Source organism: Mustela erminea, chromosome 8 (genome assembly GCF_009829155.1).
Source record: "Mustela erminea isolate mMusErm1 chromosome 8, mMusErm1.Pri, whole genome shotgun sequence".
Taxonomy (NCBI): domain Eukaryota; kingdom Metazoa; phylum Chordata; class Mammalia; order Carnivora; family Mustelidae; genus Mustela; species Mustela erminea.
The window spans coordinates 63,342,029-63,368,849 of NC_045621.1; the positions used below are offsets into that span (position 1 = coordinate 63,342,029).

At 37.4% G+C, this 26,821-nt stretch overlaps 1 protein-coding gene across 1 annotated transcript in view; it reads left to right on the top strand.

The window, feature by feature from the left end:
- The first annotated feature begins 1,700 nt into the window (after positions 1 to 1,700).
- The window catches only part of B3GALT1 (beta-1,3-galactosyltransferase 1), a 523,605-nt gene continuing 498,484 nt past the window's right edge, over positions 1,701 to 26,821 (top strand). The window contains exon 1 of the mRNA XM_032355847.1: positions 1,701 to 2,036. The gene's annotated coding sequence lies outside the window, so the exon portion shown is untranslated. The remainder of the gene's footprint in view (positions 2,037 to 26,821) is intronic.

The following is a 26,821-nucleotide window of genomic DNA, read 5'->3' on the forward strand; positions in this document are numbered from 1 at the left end:
CGCCTGGGTGGCTCAGTGGGTTAAAGCCTCTGCCTTTGGCTCAGGTCATGGTCCCAGGGTCCTGGGATCCAGCCCCACATCGGGCTCTCTGCTCAGCAGGGAACCTGCTTCCTCCTCTCTCTCTCTGCCTACCTGTGATCTGTATCTGTCAGACAAATAAAAGAATCTTAAAAAAAAAATTCAAAGTGATATGTTACATTTTTCTGGTTTTAGCCTAAAAAATAAACATCACTACCTCTTTTAGCACAATTGGTTCCTCAAGAAGAAACAGTCTAGCTCCCAAACTAGACTGGTCAAATGGCTAAAGGTGGGGGGAAGAGGCACAAGAATTGTGCTCATATGCATACATTTTTGGTATACTAAAAGATGGTAATACACAACTCTATTTGCAATTAAATTTTCCATACAGTGCTCATAAAATTTAGGCAGGATTTATTTTAGATATCACAGGATGCAAGGAGTTATCTTAAAAGGGAGGTAAATGAAGAAAGAAGTGATTACTGCCAGAAAAAAAGATCACTTAAAATATAATTAGAAACAGCAGCAACAGCATAGCTAATACATACTGATTCCAATTGTCACCCAATCCTGTAGCTAATTCATGTACTTGGGTTTTGACCTTCAGGACAACCTTGTAAGAGAAGATAGAAAAGATTACTTGGGAAAGATCCACACCTCTTTTAAGTCTTCATGCAGAACTTAGTTTACTTTTTTTTTTTTTTTAATGCAACATGAATTATAGATTTAGAACCCTGGACCATTCTGATGTATTTGCTTCACAAAGAAAGATCATTATAGTTTTGGGGAGAACTGGTGTGGAAAAAGTTTCCCACATTTGTTTTCTTTTCCTTGCCTTGCTAAATCTAAATGACATCACTTATCTGGTGTTTGTGTCACACACACACACACACACACACACACACACACACTCCTACTGTATTATTCAGAAGTGATTCTCCAAAGTGGGTGGGTGGGGGGGGGAGCAAACCAAGTAGACTGACTGCTTAAACTATCTTCCTGCATTGGTTCTTGAGGCGTTTTTGTTTTGTTGAGCGGGGTGAAGGGAGGACAGTTTATTTGGAGGGAGGGTAAGGAAGGTCCACTCTGCCTACAACTTTGAGAACATTTCTCCATGTGCCTCTTTATAGCTCAGACTCACTTCTGGGCGGATCACTGAGTGTTTCGGCAGCTCTGGAGTACCACTCTGCCGCTACCAAAACTGCCAAAGGGAGAAGGACGGGGGCGCTGTCTGGTGACTGCTCGCAGGATTCCTTCAAGGCGGCGACCACCTCCAGGGATCCGTTCTTCCACATCGCGGGTCGTACTTGGGACCCACGACCGCTCCACAGGGCTGCCAAGACGCTGAAGCGCCGGACCGAGGCTCTGGAGACAGTCACCGCGGGGCGCCCTTTGCAGCCAAACCGCGGGCTCCTGGCATTCAGAAAGCGCCCCAGGCCCACCTCGGCGGGCCCGGCCGTCTCGCCGCACCTTGGGCTCCCGAGCCAGGAGGCCCCCACCCAGCTCCGCTCCCGCGCCTCCCCCCATCCCAGACCCCAGCAGCGTCGCCGCCGCTCCCGGAAACAAGCCTGCTGAGCAAAGGCGGAGGAAAACCTTGGGCCTTCCGCTCTGATTGGTCTCCCCCCGCCGCGCGGGGCGAGGCAGCGATTGGCTGCCGGGCGTTGTCAGTCGCCGAGGCCGGAGCCTTCGCCGGGGAAGCGCAGGCGGGCTCGGGTGCTCCGGCTGCCGCCGCGGCTGCTCGAGCTGGTGCAGCTGGGCGAGCTCGTGCGGGCGCCGGCGCCGCCGCCGCCTCCGCTGCTGCCCACCCCGCCGCGCCGCTGGCGCTGCCGGTCTTGCTGGCGGCTGCCGGGGAGGGGCGGCCGAGAGAAGAGCACGAGGAGGCGGAGGCGGCGGAGAAGTGATGCTGGCGCGGGGGATCCGGACAGCGGCAGCGGAGCAGCAGCATCTCCGGGACACCGGCTGCAGCGTCCCCGTGGCCCGCTGGCCAGCTGAGCGGCGGGAGACCGCGCGCCCCGCGGGTAAGATCCGGCCCGGCGGCGCCCGCGCGCTCCCGGGACCGCCGGTGTTGTCTTTGGGGGTTACGAGGCTTGTTGTGCCCGGGGCATCCTGACAACGGTGTTGGGACCCGGACAGCGAGTCCGGACGCACGGCTAGGCTGATGCCCGCGCCGGAGCCGCTCCTGTTCGTGCGTTCTCCCGTCTGCGCTGCCCGACTTTGATAGCGCGGAGATGGCATTGTGTGGGTATAAGCGTGTGTGGGCGCGCGGCTTGGGGCACTTCGCAGGGAGCGCGGTGGGTCCCCTCTGACGTGAGCCGGCGTCCTTCAGGGATTCAGGCTGGGCTGGAGTGAATAGGTTTGCCTCTTAGCTCTGCAGGAGCGAGAGCACGCGGAAAGCCCAGGGAAGTCCGCCGTGGCTCGTGAAGAGCCGGGCAAATGGAACTTTACTGCTTTAATGAAAAGAGGGAGCTGTGCATCCAGCGCGCCAGGGGACAGGCGCATTCGCCCAGGCTCCCCAAAGTCCCACTTTGCGCCGAGGACTTCGGAGAGGAGAGGAGAGGAGGGAAGGGAGGGGAAAGTAACGGTTAGACCGCCTCGCTGAAGAGAAAGACTAAAGGAAAGGAGGAGTGCAGCTAGGCTTGGGGAGTGGCGGCTTTTTGTCTGACGCTCCTGGTGGGGAGCTCATTCCACTTTTCGGGAGCGCAGATTTGGGGATAGAAAGTCCCGCCTTGAGGGGCTGTCAGAGGCCGCCTTGAGGGGCTGTCAGAGGCCGCTCCTGGCCCGCGCCGGCGTGGGACACGCGTGTCAGCGACCCGACCGCGGGGCCGAAGCGGGGCGGGGCTTGAGCGGGCGTCCAGGTGGAGCCACTGCCTCTCAGGGCAGCCTCGGCCCGGGTATCTTCCGGGGTTGGGACCCGGCCTGCATCCCCGGGGCAGCTGCGGACTGCGGGCGGCTCTGCTCTCCGAGAAAGTTCCTGTCAGCTGGGGTCCGGGCAACCCAACCTAGGGCACGTTGACCACAAAGTGGAACCAGGTTTACGTACCCAGCTTCCTCCAGTGCCGACGCTGCTTTTATTCTGCATGAAATTATTTTCCCTGTAAAGCCTCTGGGAGTTGGACCCGCGCTGCAAACCTTTCTGCAGAAGGCGGATTTTATGCGCTGCTGTAAATGGATCGTGCTGCCTGCCGGGTTGAGTCCGATTCTCGTAGCTCAGTGGAGTGGTTTCTCCATCCCTCTTCAGGACGCACAAACTTACTCTTGGCGATTGTTTTTTAATGTGACCTGTGTCTCCTTAGGAGTCTCTGCTAAGGAAAGTTCCTGAAATACCTCGGCACTAACGAACTGTCCCTACTCAGGCGCAGATGGAGAGGGACTGTGGTCTTTTACAGAGGCGATGGGGTGGCAGCGGGAAATGGAAGTTGAGAGGGCAGCTCCCAGCTTGCCAGCTAGAATCTTTGGAAACCCATAAATTGGCTCAGTACAGGGAGCCGGAACTGAGAACAGCACTTTCCCTGTTACGTAGCTCCTTAATCTCCTTTCCCTGGAAGAATCTTTCGCCCCCAAACAAAATACAACACAACAAAAATAAAACCCAGACCCAAACAGTAGAAACCACTTTGGTCAGGCTCATTTTGGATTTGGTAAAGCCCAAAGAAATGAAAGTGAGACACCTAATAGAAATCCGGGGTGGGGGGGGGGGGTTGGGAATCAGAAGGGAGCTGTCCAAAATGTCAGCATTTTTCACGTTTTTGATTGTAAAGGTTCCATTTTCTCCCAATTTTGTAATGTAAATTATTCTGTAGCGATGAATAACTTACTGGTAAACTATCAGTGATATTAGTTTTTTGTCCGAAGATGGTTGTACGTTTTTCATCACTTAATTCGTGAACTGTAAATGGAATTTTTAATACTCTTTTAATTGAACACTTACATTATGCATTCGGGCTGGTAGAAAATTGGTAGTAAATGTTTTTCCTTTAGTAGTCATCACATGTGTCTTAAAAGTTGAGTTTTCTGATATAATTAAAGAGAGTATAGCTTGTGGTTGTTATGTTTCAATACCTGCTGCCAGGTGATTAATTTAATGTTGCAATATTTTAGTCATTCTAACTTTCAGGACTTTATTAAGATTATTAAACACATTAAGCAGCTGATTTTAGTTTTGTGTTCCATTTGTGCAATGCTATGAGATGGTAAAATAGTTTTCCCCTATGGATTGATATGGGGAAATTAAATTAAAATGTGTTTCAATAATTAATAATTTAAAGATAAGATTAAGTTAAAATCAAGTTATCAGTGTTAAAAGTGGAAATTTTGAGGAATATTTTAACTACTTAGCTAAGAAAGTGGTTTTTCACATTGCTGTAAGGTAACATCTTGTAAATCCACTGCATTATGTATTGGGCTAAGCCACAAGTCTTTAAACAGAAGCAAGCTTTTGTACTCATTTTAAGGAGTGTGTGGGTATTTTTAACCAGGGGAACTTTTACTTGGGGAGGTTTTTTTTTTTTTTCCAAATAATTAAATACATTTTTAAAACCATATCTGGCAGATGTATTTATCAAATGTAGAGAAATACATCAAAGAACATAAATATTAGGGCAAAGCAGTAAAATCTATGACTGAAAGCTGATATGAGGCAGGATGTGTCTGTGTGTGTGGTGGAGGAGCCCAGGCTTAAAGGAGGTAATAGTGCCAGCCATTTAGTTTATATGAGCAATTCAAGTTCTGCCAGTTCTGCAAATTCACTTCAGTTTTGACTTGTTTTGCTTCAGGGCAGCCCAAGAGCTCAGACTGCCGTATTTTCTATATGGATTTTAGTAAATGTCAACTTGTCAAGTCTCTAGGCCACTAAATTCACTTTTTGACCTATACCAGATTTTACTTTCAACACTGCATAACTTTTCTAAAAATATCACCTTTACTATAAATAGTACAGAAATATTATGATCTTATCAAGTAAACATTTAATTTGTCAAATAGCCATGATTAGAGTTTCTATATTATTAGATCAGGTAGTGAGGTTTATTTAATTTTATTAATAGTAGCTTGTTTTCATTTAAGTAATGACCAAATCAGTTTTTAATTGAAAACTAACACACTTAAGGGACTGGAAAACCTCAGCCAGTTTAGTATATCAGAAATTCATTGTGTTGTCTCTCTGTCTCATGCAAACATACACACATATACTGGAAAGTCTCTCAGGATGAGTGTAAACACCCTCTATTAGAAACAAATTCACCAACCCACTCTGAATGATGAAAGTACTTTATAAGGCAAAAGCTCATCATCTTAAGTAATCTATTACTAATTAATTATGATACTGGTTTGTTTAAAATTTAACAAATTCTATGCTTCTGTGATGTACAAGACACTGTTCAGGTTGCCTTGACTATATCAGAGAATAAATCACAAAGGCCCTTGCCCTCATGAAGCTTATATTTTATTGGGGATGAAATAGATCATAAATAAGAAACATAATAAGTAAAAAAGTACAGAATATTTATCTCTCTTACTGGCCAGTTTTTTCTAAATCTCCATCCCATGGCCCCATCTCTTTGCATCTCATTTTCTTTCCAAGTAATATACACCTGTCCACACACCCCCATAAATGTACTCAATTTAAGAATTGGAAGGTAATCATGGTGATAATCTAATACATGTTACTCATGAAGCAATATATCTGAACAGTCACAGCACTATCTAAGATGAAGGTTAAAGGTAAGAGAGGGATGCAAAGGTGATTAAGCAATGAAATAACCAAATATCTGCCCTTTAAAATGCTTTAAAATCAAATTATATTTTTCAAAGGAACTGAAATGGGAAACATTATCCTTTAACAAATTTGTTTCAAATTAACAGTATTTTAAAAGGCATTTGTAACTATCCAAGTTCAAATCTATATAACGTCATTTAAAGAGGATGAGTGAATTAGAAGTAGTAAGGAAAGATCCAAAAGCATAATTTTAATGAAAAATTTTCTTCTTCCACATTGAGAGTGACATACTCATGTACCTCTGTGAAAGTTGATCAAAAATTCTAGCATCTGAGGTCAAAGTTTCCCTAAAGTTGATGCATCAGAAAAAAAGACTCATGATCCAATTCTCTAATAAAAAAATACCAAAACACTTCAAATATTTCAAAATAACTTTGCCTTTATTTCAAAATCAACTTGGTTATCCAGGTAGTCCAATTACAGATAAAACATTGTGATAATTTCTCAGGTTCTATGATGCATAAAAGAGAGTATAACTATAATTCCAGTTTTACTTTCTGTACTTTCATGTAATTATTTCCTTTAGGGGCTTGAGCTTACAGCTCCAAAGTTCTTTTTTTTTAAACCCTCATATGAAGAAAATCAAGAATCTAGCTTGACTTCCAATAATTGGTTTGTGAACAATATTTTCATATTAAAGGAAACCTGAAATTGTATGCTTAAGAAGCTGTACTATATAATGAACTAATGCCAACGTATTCACAAGTTCTATTATGACAAAATATTAACACTAACACAATGCTAACATTCATTTCTGAGTGGATTTCCATCATTTAAGAAAAAATCTTCAAGATTGCTGCTTTATAATCCAGTTTTAGGAGATGGAGAAAAGTCTTCTGATAATACTATCACAATATTTTATTTATTTAGATTTAAGAATGTATATACTGTCAGCTTAAGCCTTTAATTTTTTTGCCTGTTTTTGTTTGTTTATTTGTTTTGTTCTGTCCCAAATGCAAAACCTTAGGAAAACAGTGTTGTAATAAAGCAAGTAAACCAACAGTAATCATCATGCCTTGCATACAAAGTCAGCTCTGGCTGATGATGAAAATGTTAGATGAGAGCTATGTAGGGGCCAGATATTTACACCTGGGAAGAATTTCGGTCATTAGACCAACCTTCCCTATGTGTAAGGGAAGAACTTTACTCCTGGAAGTTGATAATTGCCCGAAGTCAGTTGAAAGTAGAGCCAGATCTAGAAACACTGCTTTTCAACTACTAAATATGTAAGTTAACTCCATTCCAGTTGCTTATTAAACAGCTCTACATTTTATAAAATAGTAATGATAAGAAATAACTGCATCCACCAATTTGCACATCTAAGTATTTTAATAACTAACATAATACTGCATTGTATTAATATTACGTTGGGATCAAGAAAATGATAAATTGGGATGCATTTAGAAATATCACCTAAGATTTATAGGGCTGGAGGTAAGTTTGTGTGTAAAATACTTATACTTAATTCAGCTGTTAAATATTTATGTCTCTAACATAGGAATTTTTTTTTTTTTTAAATTTCCAAAGGTCTTTGGACTTCAAAGTAATCAATAGGTAAGCTTCAGGGATTCCAAGAAATACCAAAATTGTTTGCAAACTTTTTGCGTTTTTGAATGTTCCATTGTAAGGAAAAATTTTTCAGAAAAGCTTAAGAGCTACTGCTTTAGTTAGCTTAAAACAAAAACAAAAATCAAACACAAAAGCAGGCAGAAAGGGGAACATGTACGGATAGGGAGAGGGCTTTAAAGAACTAGTACTTTTCTGACTCAAGAGGAAAAAGAAAAAGATAAGGAAACCCTCCTGCTAAATTCCATCAGAAAACAGCTCCTACAGTGGTTGGAAGAGCTGCTTCATTGTCCTAAAATTCAAACTTGCAACTGAAGGAATGGTTTAGTTCTTGTAGTTATAAAACTGCACTTGGTTTTGAGTTATTGTAGTTAGCATTTTGTTTGGTCTTTAACTATGAAATATTTTCATGACATACATAGATGACATCAAGGACTGAATCAGTTCCTCATGGGACAATAAAATTTGTGGGTGATTTCATCAGGGCCCTTAGCACTCAGTCAGAAAACTGCCAGAAATAGAGTTTGGTTGTTAACACTTACTTGTAATTTACTTACTATTAGACAAGAAAAATTACACTAGATGTACACAGTGCACTATGAATAGGCTTTATGAATAGAGCCTACGAACTAATAGCTAGATTCCACTTTACATCTGTCTGTGCCAGTCAGAGTGCTGGTGAGTTCCCATCATAGCCCATCACTACTTTAATTTCTGTATCGGTAAAATGATGATAGCATTACATACATGCATACATGTATATAGGCATTCATATACTTAGACAATCCAAATTTATATCTGAAGAGATTGTTGCAAAATTTAGATATTCTGAAGTTCCCATGAGATAACCAATAAGCTATAATGGGCAAAAAGTGTTTAAATAAATAAAGCATTGAGACAGAGTTGAGCTATCAACTACTAAAAGATATTAAAAATGTCAATAATTAATACAGTGTATCAACATGCAGACAAAGAAGATACAAAGTCTGAGATATGTGAGAATAAAGTGTAATACGCAATAATCACAAGTCTGTGAGAAAATCAAAAATAATCAATATATGGTGTTGGGGAAACTGAGTAATTATTTGTCAAGAACATACACTCCCTATCTCATATTGCATTCCAAAATAAATGTCAGATGAAGCAAAGAGTTAATAGAAAGAAACTCTGATTCAAGTTAGAAGAAAATAGAGACCTCATAAACACAAATATAGTGGGACAAATATAAAGATATGACCTTATTAAATTTAACAGTTTTAAGTCAGAAGTGCCAAAAGTAAATAAAGGAAACATTTTCAACACAAATTGCTAATAACAGTTTCATATTCACTGTTACAAAAACCTTTCAGTGTTTTCTTCTATTAGTGGACTTATCTCAAAATATTGTCATTCCCAATTTATATCCATTCCCTTTACTATCTGAGAACTTCTTGAAAAAGAGAGATTTTTATTCATCATTTTCCCCGGTGTCTTGAACATAATTGGGGAGTGAGAGGCCTTGTTATTGGCTACTAGAAAATTATAAGTATACCAATAGAAAAAGAGAAAAATAATCTACAAATCCCAGAAATATATAAGGCTAATATGCATCTAAAATTTTAAGTTAATGATGAAGAGTACTACCACAGATTTTTAAATGGTAGTACTTTTTAGTCCATTAAAACAACAAAGATTACAAGTGAAGGTTGATTCATTAAAAAAAAAAAGTTGATGTAGATGTTGAAGATGAAGGTAAACTGCAGATTCTCCCAAATTTCTGGTAAGATTATTCATTGGTTTTTACAGAATTCTTCCCTTGCACGCTCCAGAAATTACCTGTGACTAATGTAAGGAATAAGATCCACACTAAAAGAGGGTATTTTGTAGGTTACAAAATAAAAAGAAAAGAAAAACAAATTAATATCAACAGAATAGCTACAGAGATCATGGGAGAAGGTGATGAAATCTTTGCCAGGTACCATCACTGGGATGAATCAGCCTCAGTCCTTTTCTGCCCACGTGTCAGTTTGCTTCAGGACCAAATTCCTGGAATGAGAGATATGACCTAGCTCAGGTTTCATGCCCACAGTTTAGTCAGTGAATCATTGGGCAGTCTTATCAAGAACACATTCAAAGGAAAATCAAGACACTGTTACCAGGAGAAGGGAAAAAGGATACTTGACAGGTAAAAAACAACAGATTTCCACCGTGTGATTCAAAAGCCTTAAATATGTTCCCTTTGTTTCAGTAATACCACTTTTAGGAATTAATTCCTTGTAACTAACTAGAAATACACACAGTGTCATTAAAAATTTGTTTGTAGTAGATTGATAGTAAAAATAATTTATTTGGCCAATAATAGAGGAATGATTAAGTTATGGTGTATAACATTAAATCATAAATTTGAAAGGTTGAATTGGAAAATGTTGATGAAATAATTGTGAAAAATGCAGAATGCAAAATTTATTATGGAAGAAGAACTGACATTTACGTATATAAAAAGTCCTGAATAAGATATTAACGTTTGTTTTGGGGAAAGTACTGGGATTATGGGAATTTTACTTTTAAGTGTAGAAAAATATTCTTTGCCAGGAGCAGGCACTGCTTTAATAATCACACAAAAATCTATATTAAAATAAACAAAAGAATAATTAGAGAAATGATAGTGGCTTTGGGCTTCCAGACAAATGTGTTGGAAGCAAAACATTGGACTCCTATACTTAATTTTGAAAGGAAAGGAGCAAATTATACAATATCCTTTTTTTTTTTTCCATATTATAAGTTACTGTAAGCGAAGTTTGGCTAAGTTTCCTACTTTGAAAGTCAGGAGTCATTTTGGACTTTGCTTTTCAAGTCTTTAACTCAGTATAATAGAATTGGAAATGTGTTTGCATTTTATGGTTCAAATGAAGATTTTTATTGGCATAAGAAGTTAAAAAAAGAATAAAAGTGATTACATGTACTGATATGTGTGTGTTTTTCATTAGTTACTCTGCTAATACTCATTAGCTCATGCTTAAATTGAGGCAATATGAGCTACTATATCTTAAGAAGATAAATTATAGTCTGGCCCAGCTATTTGTTAAGTACAATTAAATATTCTGTTAAATTTCATTATCCCAAGACGGAAAACCAGGTGTCTTTATATAAACTAGAGAGCAAATATAGTTGAATGGTTGAATTTTTTTTTAAAGATTTATTTATTTGTTTATTTGACAGACAGAGATTACAAGTAGGCAGAGAGGCAGGCAGAGAGAGAGAGAGAGAGAGAGAGAGAGAGAGAGAGAAGCAGACTCCCCGCTGAGCAAAGAGCCCGACACGGGGCTCGATCCAGGACCCCGAGACCACGACCCGAGCCGAAGGCAGAGGCCCAACCCACTGAGCCATCCAGGCGCCCCTAAATTTTTTTTTTTTTTTTTTTTTTTTGGTTCATACCTACCGCTTAGAAATTACACATACTGAAGAACAAAGGGGTCTTGATATAGCAATGGGTGGAATTTTCCTAAAAGCATAAGTATGCTATTATTATAATACATTTTTCAATAGCAGTTTACTCTGGCATATTGGCTGAGCTCTATACAGAATGATTTTGATGATCTTGTGACTTTTACTTGAACAAGTAATGCATTAATTGGAAAAGAACAGAAGAGGAGAAAGAAAATTGGCTGATCATTGGTCCCTCTAAAAGCCACCACTTTCTTGTGACTCATGGAGATGTACAATCTAATAGCTAGTTCCATTCCAGGCTATAGGATAGGGCCAATTTTGTTGTTATTATTCTCTTATTAAATTAATGTATACAGTTTCCAAATGGATAATATATACAAAAAATACACAGTAAAAATTCTCTCTCCTCTCTCCTTGTCCTTTACACTCAGTCCTCATGCCCCCCAATAGGTAACCACTCATTTGTTGCTTAGTGTATTTTCAGAGATTGCCAAGCCCATACAAACACTAAACTTTGAAACTTTCTTTTCCATTTCTCAGCTTCTATACAGATGGTAACATTTTTTTTTACATACTTTTCTTCCTGCTTTTTAAACTCAGCAATCTTGGGCGACAGTCAAAGTAGGTACATTAAGTTTCCTCATTTTTAAGCTCTGTGGTATAACATCTGTTGAAACTACCATAATTTATTTGTTATTAAACAGTCCCCTCCTGATGAACGGTTTCATTTTTTCAAATATTCTGGCTAACACAACCAATGCTGTCATTAATAACTTTCTGTACATTATTTCACATATGCAAGAATCTGTAGGACCTAGACATAGAATCACTGGATTTAGATATATGTTTGTTTACTTTGAAAACGAATGTGCGTTTGTTTTCTCATTCGATTATCTTGCTTTTCTTGTCTTCAGTTGCATGATTAATAATGCTGAATGAGGGGCGCCTGGGTGGCTCAGTGGGTAAAGCCTCTGCCTTCAGCTCAGGTCATGATCTCAGGGTCCTGGGATTGAGCCCCGCATCGGGCTCTCTGCTCAGCGGGGAGCCTGCTTCTCCCTCTCTCTCTCTGTCTTCCTCTCTGTCTACTTGTGATCTCTCTCTAATAAACAAATAAAAAAAAATAATGCTGAACGAGACTGGACCCAAGACTTCCATTCATCCTATTTCCCTAGAGACTCCTGCCCAGGTTTACACTTATCTATCAGCATGCTTTGTAGGTATGCAATTTATTGTGAACTAATTTTGTTTGGTGATCTTCCAGCATCTGCTTAACCATCTTGGCCACAAATATAGCTATGAAAATAGGGAAATTTTGTCAGATTGTTCCTTAATTTCAAATCTTCTCTTTTCCTATCCTCTGGCCTACTAGACTAATAAATTATATGAGCATTGTGAGTGCTTGATATTCATCTACTAAATGACAATATTAAAAATAATCATGTCCCATGTTGGCAAGGATGCAGTGAACTGGGTGCGTTCAGAAACTGTTCGTTGCAATTAAAATTGGCACAGTCCTTTTGAAAAGCAATTTGGCAGCATATTGGGAAGAAAACTACAAAATATTCATACTGTCTAATCCATTAATATTCCTTCTGGGAATCTATCCTAAGGAAATAGTATAAAATATGGAAAAGGTCTTATGTTTGAAGATGTTGATGGATATATTATGTACAATATAAAATCAGAAGCAACTCAAATGGCCAATAATATATCTAGGCATGTAAAATTGAGGATAACATACAACAATTAAAAGTAGATATGATAATTATAATAAAATAAAATACATATGCTATAATGTTTCTTGGGGAAAACATGGTACAAAATTATATATTAGTCCTACCATAGCTGTATAAAACCTGCATGTAACAACACTGAAATTACAAATGGCTTGTAAAGTGATGGGAAAACAGGTAATTCATTCCCTATCTTTTTATCCCATTTTCTAGAAGGTTTTACGACATTTTAAATTAAAAAAAATTACACTTGATCTTTTCCCTTTTGTCTTTGATATTTTGCACTGAATATAAATCATAGTGTTTGGTTATGTTCTTTACCACTACTCAGTGATGTGTGATTTTTCATCTTTTATATAAAGGTGAGTTTATCCTGGACTGTGCGGTGCAATGCATGTTTTCTTCATAAGTGCTCTCTCACTTCCTTCTATACATCTAAAGACATCTTAATCACTGAACTTCTTTTCAGTCTCATTCCTTGTGATAGATATTTTTTCTCTTTGGAAGAAAAATTCAGATATTTTGAACAGTCCTGAACATGCCTTTTGCCTGCTTCTTAGACTTAATCTCCCAACATTCTCCCCTCCGCTCACTAAGCTTCTATCATGCTGATCCTTCTCCTTATCAAACACTCTAAGCCAAATCAGACTGTCTCCTAATTCTTAATTAAACTCTACATATTTCATTAAAATATATGCAGAGAAAGTTAATAACCTAGCAAATATATCATGCACATAGGATTACCCTGTGGAATAGATGGACACTAGATAAGCTTGCCCATGACAGTTGTGTATCTTTAAGAAAAAGCAAATAACTAAAATACAATGAGAAAAATACCCCCCCTTTTTTTACATATGAGTTAGTTTGTTAAGTTGACGTGAAGTAGGAAGGGAAAATGTGAAGTATGTTTTTCCCCCACTAGCTCTTTGGAAAATGAATGTGGTGGCATTATCTCTCTTTACTGAAGTGCATTTTGTATCTTAGACTATCTTGTTATCTTTGCCCAGTTGATTATACATTATCTTCAAAGTGTAAAGCTCACAGTTAATTTCAAGGAGACTGCAATGAGAAGCGTGTCATCTCATGTTTGAAGCACTGTTTTACAGTTCTGTCTACTTATCTTTCCTGTCAAGTGAGCTGATTTTGAATTTCTTCATAATAAAGATGTTATTTTCTGAGATGGTACACCAGTGATAATGGGATCATTTTGAAGTCGCAGTGGAAAGAAATGCTTTCTAGAGGACTTGCTTTGGACAATGCCCCATCTATGGCCGGCCAGGACTATCATCTGAGGCTTGGTCACATTTTAAAGAATACATCATGTTGTGCTTAATTTTTTTAAAGACTTTATTTATTTGAGAGACAGCAAAAGCAAGACAGACCACAGAGGAGAAGAAGGAGAAGCAGACATGCCACTGAGCGGAGAGTACAATGTGGGGCTCAATCCCAGGACCCCGAGATCATGACTGGAGCTGAAGGCAGATTCTTTTTTTTTTTTTTCTTAAAGATTTTATTTATTTATTTGACAGAGATCACAAGTAGGCAGAGAGGCAGGCAGAGAGAGAGAGAGAGAGGAGGAAGCAGGCTCCCCGCTGAGCAGAGAGCCCGACGTGGGACTCAATCCCAGGACCCTGGAATCACGACCCGAGCCGAAGGCAGAGGCTTTAACCCACTGGGCCACCCAGGCGCCCTGAAGGCAGGTTCTTAATCTAACTGACTGAGCAGCCCAGGTGCCCCTCTGTTTTGCTATAAGTTCAGAAACCTTCCTCCATTGTACATTTTAGCCATATCCCTGCCAAGATCTTCTCTTCCCTTGTCTTTTCCTAGCCACACTCAGAGATTTCACTTTCAAATTTCCCACCGACACTGGATAATAGCTTCAACTTGTGAGTATTTTTATTAAAAAAACTTTGAATAGCTTGAAGGCTCTAAAAACACATTTATTTAAAATTAAGTTTATAAAAAATTAAAATAAAATAACATTTATAATTAAATGTTTAGTCCATGATTAGGAGTAGGGGTGACATAACAAAATTTGAAAATAAAGTTAAAATATCATTTTAGTAAATGGGACAATAGTTCCTGCCTCATTGAGCTTTTCACTGAGAGCTTTTCAGAGTAAATAACTTTGGAAGTGTTACTATGTGTTAGTACTAGTGTTACTATGTGTTAATCATTTTATTGACATAATATGACTTCAAACTCAGCAAAACCTTAGGAGGTAGGTTTTCCATTTTATAGATGTTGAAACTAAGAACAAGATAAAGGTTAGGTAATATTTCTAAGATTTAAAAGTGTGTTTTGGATAGAGCCAGGGATCCAACACCAGAGCTTCAAATAAAAAGTGTTCTATTTTTGTTAATTGACTTTTAGCATAAAGTGATTGAATTTTCAACTTTTCCCTCTGCTGAACAAACTGAATAAAGGAGGTAAAATTTATGATATACATACATACACACATGTTCATAAATGTGCTTATGTATATGTATATATGAATATATGTGTATCTAAATCTATTTATATCTATTGCAAGAAATGAGATTTCAAGAAAACAGGCCCAGGTTAGTCTAATAAATGGAAAAACAAGTCCATCTTCCTCTAACTTTGACTATAATTTCTGTCTTATTCATGTTCTTTGTCATATAGTTTACTATGCTGTTTTACTATTTCACATTGCAATTTAAAATGGAGAAATGAAGTGAGGGATATTTAAAAATCAAATTTGAAAAATCCTCCAATAAGATTCCCTCCAGATAGTCAGTTTAAAAATAAAATTAAGAGATTTGGCTGCTAACCAAACCTTTGGTTGGTGGGGAGGGAGAATGGGAATGAGGAATTGAGTGCATTACTACTATTAGATTTTTTTTTAAAGCCTCATTTTAGGGTGATAGTTTATTTCATTTTTTTAGTTGGTGATGGGAAAATGATATCCCCTACTTAATTTTCCCCTATAACTCAGATAGGATTTCAAATCTATATTTTGCCCTCAGTATTTTATATCACTATTTATGATGGCTGATCATTTTCATGTATATAAAATTCTGAAAAATATTTAAAAATATCTAAAGCAAAGATTTTAGTATTCAGAAACTCAGTGATTAACTCCTGTTTGAACTGATGACTTACATCTGAAGCCTTGTTTCCTAGCTCTCTTAAAGTCATATACATTGTCATATTTATATCTGCAGCTTTACTACTTGCAAAAGTAATTTACCCAGCAGGACCTAGCTTAACATCCGAGGGGCCATGAATCACAATCATGACTTTTTTAAAAAAATTAAACACATTAATGTTATATTTCAAGAAACTGACTTCTCATAGCTTCTGACTGAAGACTACTAAGTGTAACTTGGTCTATATTTGATACTAGATGCTCCAGAACAGAAAAGGTAGATTCAGCATTAATCATTATTATTGTTTTTCTTTCCTCACATTTGTTTTGCTTTCTTTTCAGTTACTTTTTATACATAACAGTGCTAGCTCAAAACTAAATTATTGTACTCTAAGATTTCCCCCCCAAAAAATAGCAAGATTTTCAGAGTTCCTCAGAATGAAGAAATAGATAATATGAAAACATAAGAAAGATGGAGACTCAAGAGTTTATGTACTTTAGAATCATATATCCATATCTTGGGTATTACTTCATATTTATGAACCACTTCTTATGTGTGGCAAAATTAGTGTAGGTTATATGTGTAATTGTATGTTCTAGTGGTCATAGTGACATGGACCTTCCTTTTAAAAATTATTTAGGTTGCTTTCTAATCTTAGTCATCTAATGAATTAGAAAATAATGAATATCCATGTTATCTATAAGTCACATTATAATTCCAAGAACCCAGTTCATTAACAATGAAGGGTGAAAAGATAATACCTTATAAACCAATTTAACTTGATGATTTTGAAAAATTTAATTTGGAAAATACATATATAGCAAAGTTAGTATTATATTTTCATTTTTCAAATAGGTATACCATAATCAGAAAGAAGTATATAGAGTCTTTTCTCTATTTATGTATTTTACTCACATTTTGTTTTTCAGCAAATGCTGTTGTCCAAAACAAGCGTGAACTACAATTCAACTGAATGAATAACTAGTGCATTAATGAATATTTGGATATCATACACAATGCAATAAGTATTAGTTTTAACAGAAATGTCATGTGCATACCACAAAAACAATGAACAAGAATATATACAAAATTTTCTGTGTAGACATAAAGAGTGAACCGTTTTCTTTTTAGCAATGTGCAACCTTGTTTATGATTTAATTTTTTTCAGTGGAATGCATTATTTTCACTGAGCAACTTATATTTGTCTGGTGAGCCAATATCTTCCTTGCAGAGTATGTATGTATGTATTTATGTATTTATTTATTGGCTAGCTTAAAAAACTAAAAAATATTTAGCCTCAATTATAGTTCTGTATTCAACTCTAGTTTTAGTCCCTTTTATGTGCCAGATTTTGTTCTAAGGGCTGAGAATGCGAAGTCTCTATATTCTCATGGAGTTTACATTTTATTTGGTGAGGAAGGTAATAGACTGGGGGAGGAGGCAGGACAGGGGAAGGAGGAGAGAGGCAACATAGAAGCAATAGAATAGCATATCAGGAAGTGTGAGTGCTATGAATAAATACAAAATCAGGAGCTCCCGGGCCGCTCAGTTGATTAAGTCTCTGACTTTTGATTTAGGCTCAGATCATGATCTCAATCAAGGTCATGGGATGGAGACCCTGCCACACCCCATGTTGGGCTCTGTACACTCAGCCAGAAATCTGCTTGTCTCTCTCCCTCTGCTCCTCTTCCTGCTCACTTCACTCTCTCTCTCTCTCAAATAAATAAGTAAATAGAACCTTAAAAAATAATAAAAACAAAGAAGAAGGGCATAGACACTAATAGAAGTATGAACTTTAGGTTTTAGGTAAGGTTAAGGTTTTAGGTCAGGTTAAGAAAGGTTTTTCAGAAGATGTGATATTGAGCAGAGACCTGAATTTAAAAAAGGACCATGCCTTGTTCCTACATTACTATTTGGGAACAAATCTTCCAGGTAGAGATGCTGTGGAAGGAATAAGCCTGGTGTGTCAGAAACACTTTAGTCAACCTAGTGCTACTAGAGGGAAGGAGTAAGGAAGAATGGTAGGTGAGATTGGAGAGGTAAGGAAAATAAGCCCTTTGTAGTCTGTAGAAAGGATTATAGACTTGGAAGTGTCAACAGATGGAGGGTTTTGACTAGGAAGATGGGTTGATGGGTTTCTGGCTGCCAGGTGTAGAGCTCACAATAGGAAAGAGGAGGCCCAGTAGGAAATGATTTAGAGCTATTTCAAAGATCCACAGAGAGAGAATGGTGGTCTTGGAAACAGGGAAGAAACACTTCAGCTATGTTCAAGCACTTTGAGTATGAATTATCTTGTTTGCTAATGTCTGGCTTTTGATTCTATGTGCTATATGAGGATAATGGCAGAAACCAAAGTGCTGTGGACTCACTGGGGAACAGTATTGGACACTTATCATGTATGTGCATTTTATATTTCCTAAGGCAACTTATCAATAATAAAAACACTAAAAGATTTGACTATGTGAAAGCTAAATGTGCTATTAGCATTTCCAACTTTTCTTCCATTTAGATTTAATTCCTACTATACAATTTATCATTTTATATGCTTTCTCTTCCTCATTTGGTTATTGCTTACTGACCTGCAAGTTCTGAGAGGAGACATACTCTGTAGTTACGCAGAGAATTTTATTGTGGACATAGAATTTAAAATGTTTTAATCAGTCTGAGCTATGAGTTGCCAGAGGCAGAATTCCAATTCAAAATAGGTTAGAAAAATTTATTGGTTTGTATCACTGAGTGACCTAAGGGGTAAATTCAGTTGTGGCAGGATCAAAGTTTTCCAGCCAGGGGTGTGGAGGTATTCTGTAGCCCTGCTTCATTGTATTATGGCTAGCTTCCCCTTGGTTTCATTGTCAGGCAGTTTCTCTTTCTCCTCCTCACATCTCACATGCCCCCTTTCTCACCCCAAGGTTGGCAATCTCCAAATTAAAGATGTCAAAAATGGTAAAAAAAAAAAAGAAAGAAAGAAAGAAAAAGGAAAAAAAAAGAAATAGCATGAAGCTCTTGTCCCATAACTCTGGGAAAGGTCACAATTTGGGTGACGTGACTGAATCAATGTGATCAGGAGAAAAGAGTGCTGACTCACATGCCTATACATTTCTTCTCTGGAACTACATATAAGGACTGATCATGAGCCTAACAAAAGCTGTTGAGGATACAAAAAGAAATTGCATCCACTTCATTTGACTTGCTACAAATAAACTTCAGCTTTCTGAATTTCTTGGAAGCTGCCATTCCTTATTTCTGGGTTAATTTATGTGAGAAAAGATGTATAGACTCCAAGGGAACAGAACAAACCTCATTAGCATTTGGGCGAATGCAAAAATTGCCCAATGGCCATTAGATAACAATGGCCATTAGATAACAGATCATTTTCTGTTAACCATAACTTCCAGTGATGATGCACATATTAATTTGAACCATATTTTCCACCACCAACAAAAGTTGCATGAAATTGAGAAGAAAATGAAAACCTTAAAAGTAACAAAGGTAATGAAGGATTATAGTGCTGAAATCTGGGAGAGAGCTGTGTCTACCATTGGAGCATATTTTTACCATCCAAAAGAAAAATGAGAGACTGAGTTGTAATCTTGGTGATCTTGTGAGTCTGGGTGGAATCCCAGAACCTCCATAGGGGGATAACTATCCCTCTTTTGGGACTGGACTTTTAAGAAGCTGAGCCTTAAAGTAAGTTTATTGGAAGCCAACTTTTCTTTGCATCAACTTGCAATCCACCTGTATGTTATATAGGTAGCCTGGAAAACCACAAACCTTGAAATCAGATTAAGGTGGTTCAAGCCGGTAGCATCCTGAGTGTGTGGCAGAAGAAAATGAAAATCCTCCTCTCTGAAGGAAGTATCATTTTAGGCTTGAAATGTTTTAGTGAATAATTTTTCATGTGTAATACTCAGTATACATTCAAACCAAATACACATTGACAGGTCATCAAGATGAACATTGTCGATGAAGGGCAGATGGTCATCACATGCCTCTTGATATAATGTTCTGACAGGGAGACAGTATCATTTATATAATAGGATGGTTCAGAATTTATAAATTAATCATTGAGAAACAACAGATGAGCCTTAATGAAAGGTCATTCTATTTAAAAGAGGGAGAGCAAGACTATGTTATTCAAGTATGTCAGTGTTATAAAACAAGACAGAGGTTGTGGAAATGTCCCAAATTAAAGGAGACTAAAGAGTCATCACAACTAAATGCTATACATGATTTTAAATTAGATTCTGTACCACAAAGATAAATATGGTATAAAGTAACATTACTGGGGTGCCTAGATGGCTCAGTTAGGTAAGGGACTGACTTTTGGTTTGGCTCAAGTTGTGATCTCAGGGTCCTGGGATCAAGCCCCACATCGGGCTCTACATTTGGTGGGGAGTCTGCTTGAGGATTTCTCTCCCACTCCCTTTGCCCCTCTCTCTGCTCTTTCTCTCTCAAATAAATAAATCTTTAAAAAGAAAGTGACATTGGGGCATATGGGTGGCTCAGTGGGTTACCCTCTGCTCTCGGCTCAGGTCATGATCTCAGGGTTCTGGAATCGAGCCCTCCATTGGGCTCTCTGCTCAGCAGGGGGCCTGCTCCCCCCACCCCTTCTCTTTCTGCCTGCCTCTCTGCCTACTTGTCATCTCTCTCTGTGTGTCTAATAAATAAATAAAATATTTTTTAAAAAAGTGACATTATTGTCTCAATTCATAAAATAGAATCCTGGATGGAGGACTAGATAAGAATATTTGTTTTAGTCAGTTTGGTCTGTTATAACAAAGTACCATAGAAAGGGTAACTTATAAACAACAGAAATTTACTTTTCTTGGTTCTGGAGTGTAGAAGTCTGAGATCAGAGTGTCAGCATTGTTGGGTTCTGGGGAGAGACCTCTTCTAGATTGGAGACTGCTGACTTTTCACTGTATCCTCACTCACATGATGGAAAGAGCTAGCAAGCTCTACGAATTCTTTTTATAGGGGCACTAAACCTGTTCATAAGGGTACTATCCTCATGACCCAATTACCTCCCAAAGGACCCACCTCCAGATGCCATCACATTGGGATTGGGATTTCAAGACAGGAATTTTGGAGGGACACAAACATTGAGTCATTGCAGTATTATAATGATGTTAAATTAGCTTATTGGTAGCTGTCTTGTAGTTATATAAGATAATATTCTCATCTTAGAAACTGAACACTAAAGATTTTATGAGTAGAATTTTGTGTATAACTTACTTTAAAATTGTTCAGGGAAGAATTATACATAGCATTTATTTAAAGAGAATTACACATAATATTTATTTAGAGACACTTACATGTATTACATATATTTATAAATAGAACAGTAGAGCAAAGAGTCAAAATGTTAACAGTATTGAATCAAGGAAAGGTTATGTGGATGTTCTATGTATTACTTTTACTCTTAGAAATTTATTGTAGCTTTGAAATTATATGAAAATGAGAAGTTGAAAAGAAATATTAGGCCCACGAGGACCTAAGATATCTAAGTTATCAGATGCAAACTGCAATACCACTAAATAAAAAAATAAATATATTTTTGGTATTTTCATTGAGGAAAAGTACCCATACTTTAAAATCTATGCAAGGGTGAAATAGCAGAATTGAAAAATAATCATATTGAAATTATGAATTGAAAATACAATAACTGAAACTAAGAATTTACTGAATTAGATACAAAAGAAGAGGTACTTACCAGGTTGGAAGTTGAGGCAGAAGAATCAATTGTGATTGTCAGGTTAAGATAAAGAAAGGAGGACAAGAGAATAGTGGGAGGACTTTCCAGGCATTTAATAGATAATAGAGTTCTAGAAGGAAAGAAAAGAAGGAAGCAGAAGCAATATTTGATAAGATGATACCTACAAAATTTTCAGAACTGATTAAAAATTTTAATCCAAAGATTTAAGGAGTCCAAACAATCCCAAGTAAATTTTTTAAAAGTAGACCATATTTGGACACATCACAATAAAATTACAGAACCAGTAATACAAGAGGGAAAACACAGCTTTCCTTCAAAAGTTAGATAGAACATCTGCAACACCAGGGGAAGACAGAAGACAGTGAAATGTTTTTTTCAATGTATTGGATGGAAATAATTGCTTATCTATAAATTTATACTCAATGGAAATAATCATAAAACAAGAAAGTATAAAAAATGGGAAAATCAGACAAAGGAAAAGCCAAACAAAATCTTACTTTATCACCAGCAAACCTGCACTAAAAGAGTTAATTTGTGGATGAAAAAAATGATCCCACAGGTATAGGAAACGATAAAGAGCAAAAAGGATGATAAATGTGTACATAAATCAAAATGAAATTTGGCTTTACAAAATAATAATGAAATTTAATAAATTGAGTTGAGAGAATTAAAATACACAAAAAATTATATGAGTCAAGGGGAAGTTAAATGAACTTAAATTGGCCTTTTTGGTCCTTGAATTATCTGAAGAGGGAGGGGCATACGACTTTGATAAATTGAGAATGTGTGCTATAATTTCTAGAGTAAATCTGGGAGGATAGAAAACTGTATAATACTGGATGAAAAAGTGAAATGCTAATTAAAAGCACATTCAGTCTAAAAGGAAACCAAAAATTAAAACTTAAAAAAAAATTGTGAGTAGAGTTGGAACAAATAGAAAGGATGAGATGGCCAGGTCACAACCAATATTTTGGTAATGACATAAAATGGAAAATGGTCAAATTATCTCAATCTCAAAGACTGTTGGACAGTGTTAAAAAATATAATAATGTAGTGTTTTCAAAGGAACCTGCAAAACATTAGGATGTGGAAAGTTTGAAAGAAAAAGTTACCACTACGGACTGATTCATGTGTGGGTAGTAATGGCTTTTTCAAAGATAGCACATCAATTCAAGCATAACTAATGGTAAGGATTACAAACCTATACGTCTGAGAGAAATATACCAGTATTGATAATTAAAAATTATTTGTGATATGATCATCACAGAAATGCAAATCAAAGCCGTAATGACATATTACTGCACACCTGTTTGAATGACTGTCATAAAAAAGAGATAACAGCTGTTGGTCAGGAATTTGGAGAAAAAAAGAACCTTTGTGGACTGTTGATGGGAATGTAAATTGATACAGCCACTATGGAAAACTGTATGGAAATTCTCCCCAAAATTAAAAATTGAACTATCCTATGATCCAGCAATCTGACTTCTGGGGATATATTTGAAGGAAATGAAAACAGGATCTCAAAGAGGTATCTGCACTCCCATGTTCATTGCAGCACTAGTTAAAATAACCCAAACATGGGAACAACCTAAATGTTCATAAATGAGTGAATGGATAAAGAAAATGTGGTGTACATAGACACACACACACAGACACGTGTGCACACACACAGGGCCATCAATCCAGTCATTAAAAAAGGAGGAAATGCTGCCATTTGCACCAATATGGATGAAATTTGAGGGCATTACGCTGAGTGAAATAAGGTAGAGAGAGAAAGAGAAATACTGTGTGATCTTACTTGTATGTGGATTCTACGAAAACTGAACTAAAAAAAAAAACCAGAAAGTAGAGTTGTGGTTTCCAGGGGCTATGGATGGAAGAAATGGGGAGATGTTGGTCAAATGTACAAACTTCCAGTTGTAAGATGTATAAATTCTGAGGATGTATGTCTGCTATACTTAACAATACTGGATTATATACTTGAAAGATGCCAAGAGACTAGATTTTACACGTTCTCACTCCTCACTACACAAGGTGATTATGTAAGGTGATAGAAGTGTCCACTAATGTTATTTGGTAACCATATTTTGCAGTATGCACATGAGTCAAATCAACATGTACCTTAAATTTACACAATATTACATGTTAATTATACCTCAATGTACCTCAATAAAGCTGGAAAAATTCTTTATGATAAAATTTCAACTTTTAGGTTGTATTTCCCAATCCAAAAGGACTCTAAGAACTCTGGTCCTTTGATAACCCTAGGGTAGGAGGTCAGATAAAGTTCCCCTCCAAAGCAAAGCATCCAATTTTTTTTTTTTTTTTTTTTTGCCACAGTTAAGGCAAGGAGAGATAACAGTTCTCTGTTTAGTCCAGCATTTGGATGCTGTCATATAGAATTTCTTTGAGACTGTCTCTCTGTGAAAACTGGTCTCCAGTCTTATTTCCCTGAGTCAGTTTTTGCGAAAATAATTGATTTGTTGATACTTATCAGGTGACAATTGGGATAATTGTGTATTTGATGGACAATACAGCAAGTTAATCTACTTAACAAAAATATTCTCTTTTTTTCAGACATGTCAAAACCCAGGTCACTTGTAGTCACTTAGATTTTCTTTGCTAGCGCTTCCCTTTGATGAATTAAGAGTGCGCTTATATCTTTTGATTGCATATCTTCAGTCCTGAAGTATGGTTAAGAGTATCTCTTCTCATGTTGCACCCATTAAGAATAATGTGGCTTTGTCATTAGGTTAAAATCCTCAATAAGATCATATTCTATTATGAGCATTGCTGCTGACTAGGAGATTGGAGGGTCCCAATCCTTCACAAAAAAAATTGTCAACAATATTAGCCTGATGTGCTTTTGAACTGAGCTTAGCAGTAAACTTTTTAAAATACTTCCACTCAGTATGTAGAAATCCTGCTTGACATTGGTTTTCAGATTTAAAATGTGGAAGAATAAAATTTTTTAAAAAGAGGTTTTGGAAAAATTGGCTTAGATGCTGAAGAATCTAAGAGTCCCTTGGGAGGGGAACAAAAAATGACCAGATGATGTCTTTGACCTAATAATTTAACCTGGCTTCTTACCAGCACGAGACTCAAGTCTGTCACTGTGATTAGCATATACAATTTTACTTTCACTTGTATGAACATTACGATCTAGTTGGTATGTTGCCAGTGTGTCTTTAACAAGTGTTCTTCTGGTCACATATGTTTGCTAGCTCTTCTAGTAAAGACACAGTTTGTCAGGAGTTGATGAATCATTTGTGGTTTTATCAAATTGTTTGTGTAGAATCAAACTACAGAGTTATTTTGTTTTAAAAATATTCAGAACTATTAATAGTTATTTATTTATCATTCTAAATTATCATTTTTATTGAGGCATAATTGACATACACATTTTTTAAAATTTTATTTATTTATTTGACAGAGATCACAAAGGGGCAGAGAGGCAGGCAGAGAGAGAGGAGGAGGCAGGCTCCCTGCTGAGAGGAGATCCTGATGTGGGGGGCTCGATTCCAGGACCCTGGGATCGTGACCTGAACGGAAGGCAGAAGCTTTAACCCACTGAGCCACCCAGGTGCCCCATACATTGTTATTTTTATTAAAAATACATTTTTTTTTCTTGTTTGCAAATATGATACTTGTTTTTTGGGCACTTCTTTTTTTCTTGAGTGTGATAACGCTGTTAACTTAGGCAATTGAAATATTTTGGTACACTTATATCAACCAAAATAATACTTTTGTTTAATATTTTAAAGCCCTTGGGGCGCCTGGGTGGCTCAGTGGGTTAAAGCCTCTGCCTTCGGCTCAGGTCATGATCCCAGGGTCCTGGGATCGAGCCCCACATCGGGCTCTCTGCTCAGCAGGGAGCCTGCTTCCCCCTCTCTCTCTGCCTGCCTCTCTGCCTGCTTGTGATCTCTGTCTGTCAAATACATAAATAAAATCTTTAAAAAATAAAAAAAAAATATTTTAAAGCCCTTCAAGATTCGGGACTATCCTTTCTTATAAATAAAGGTTATAAGAGATGTTTTGCATAAATTATATGGATGTATAATCTTATATCCTAATAAAACTCTTAAATTTACATAAATGGGTTATTACATATTGACTATCTATTTCTAATTAGAGAGCTGTTTCATGACTCAGTTCAATGTGTCCGTTAGATTGCAAAATAGCTCCAGAGCAGGAATACTTAATAAATTATATCTCTTAAACATTATTAAAACAAATCATGCATATTTAGTAAGAACTCTGTTAAAGTGGTAATAGTGATACATCCATTGAATCTTGAAACTTAATTGAAATATTAGGTAACCTTTTAAAAATGAAGAGCTTGTTCTACATAATAAAATATAAGCTACAGAATAATAAACTATGCTTTTTTGCTGTATGTCAACTCATATTTAAAAGTCCCAGTTTGGGCGCCTGGGTGGCTCAGTGGTTTAAGCCTCTGCCTTCAGCTCAGGTCATGATCTCAGAGTCCTGGGATCGAGCCCCACATCGGGCTCTTGCTCAGCGGGGAGCCTGCTTCCCCCTCTCTCTCTGCCTGCCTCTCTGCCTACTTGTGATCTCTCTCTGTCTATCAAATAAATAAATAAAAATCTTTAAAAAAAAATAAAAAAAAATAAAAGTCCCAGTTTAGTATCATAGTGACTAAGTATAAATCCATTTACTGTGAAGAGGCTTCTAGAATGGTTGGTAATCTCCATACAAAATGAAGTGAGGATTTTTTTTTTTATAGTCTTGCTATTTTCTGCTTATATGTCGATGAGAAACACTGAACTTTTCCAGTCTTAGAAGGGATTCTTTCAGAGTGCCAGTGGCCTGTGGCATGATATTTGGTTTTCTGCAACAAAGGTAGGAGGCGTCATGGCAGCTACCTTCATCATCCCCTACCTTCTAGCTCCTTGCAAGGCTGGCAGAGAAATCTTCAGTGCTACCAAATTTTCTATTTAGAAAATGGAATGAAGCAGCACTTTACCTCAGAAAAGTTTTATGAGGATGAAATATATGTAACTTGAAAGCTCAGACTAACATAATACTGTATAATTGCTGTGAAATTTCAAAATGTTCCCTCCCCCCCTTATCCTTCCATTGCCAAACATAATCCCATTCATAATCCCATTTTAGCTCAGTGAGTTGAGCAGAATTAACTCCTTGCAGACCTGACTTCACAGCTTTTCTGTTTACTCCCAAGGTTTACGCTGAGACATTTTGAAAATGTAATGATAGTTTAATGTCCATGTGGTAGGGAAGTGCTTCACTTGGCTTGATAAGATAGGGTATGTTTTGAAGCATTTCTACGTACTATATCATATTTAACAATACATTTATTATTTTACCTATTCATAAACTGCAAGTTTTTATAGGTTTTCCAATACCTAGTCCATAATTCCTAATAGCTTGAGAATAAATATAAGGCTGTTGAGCAGGATTTTCTTTCACTTTGTACCAGGCCTTGGAAATAAAA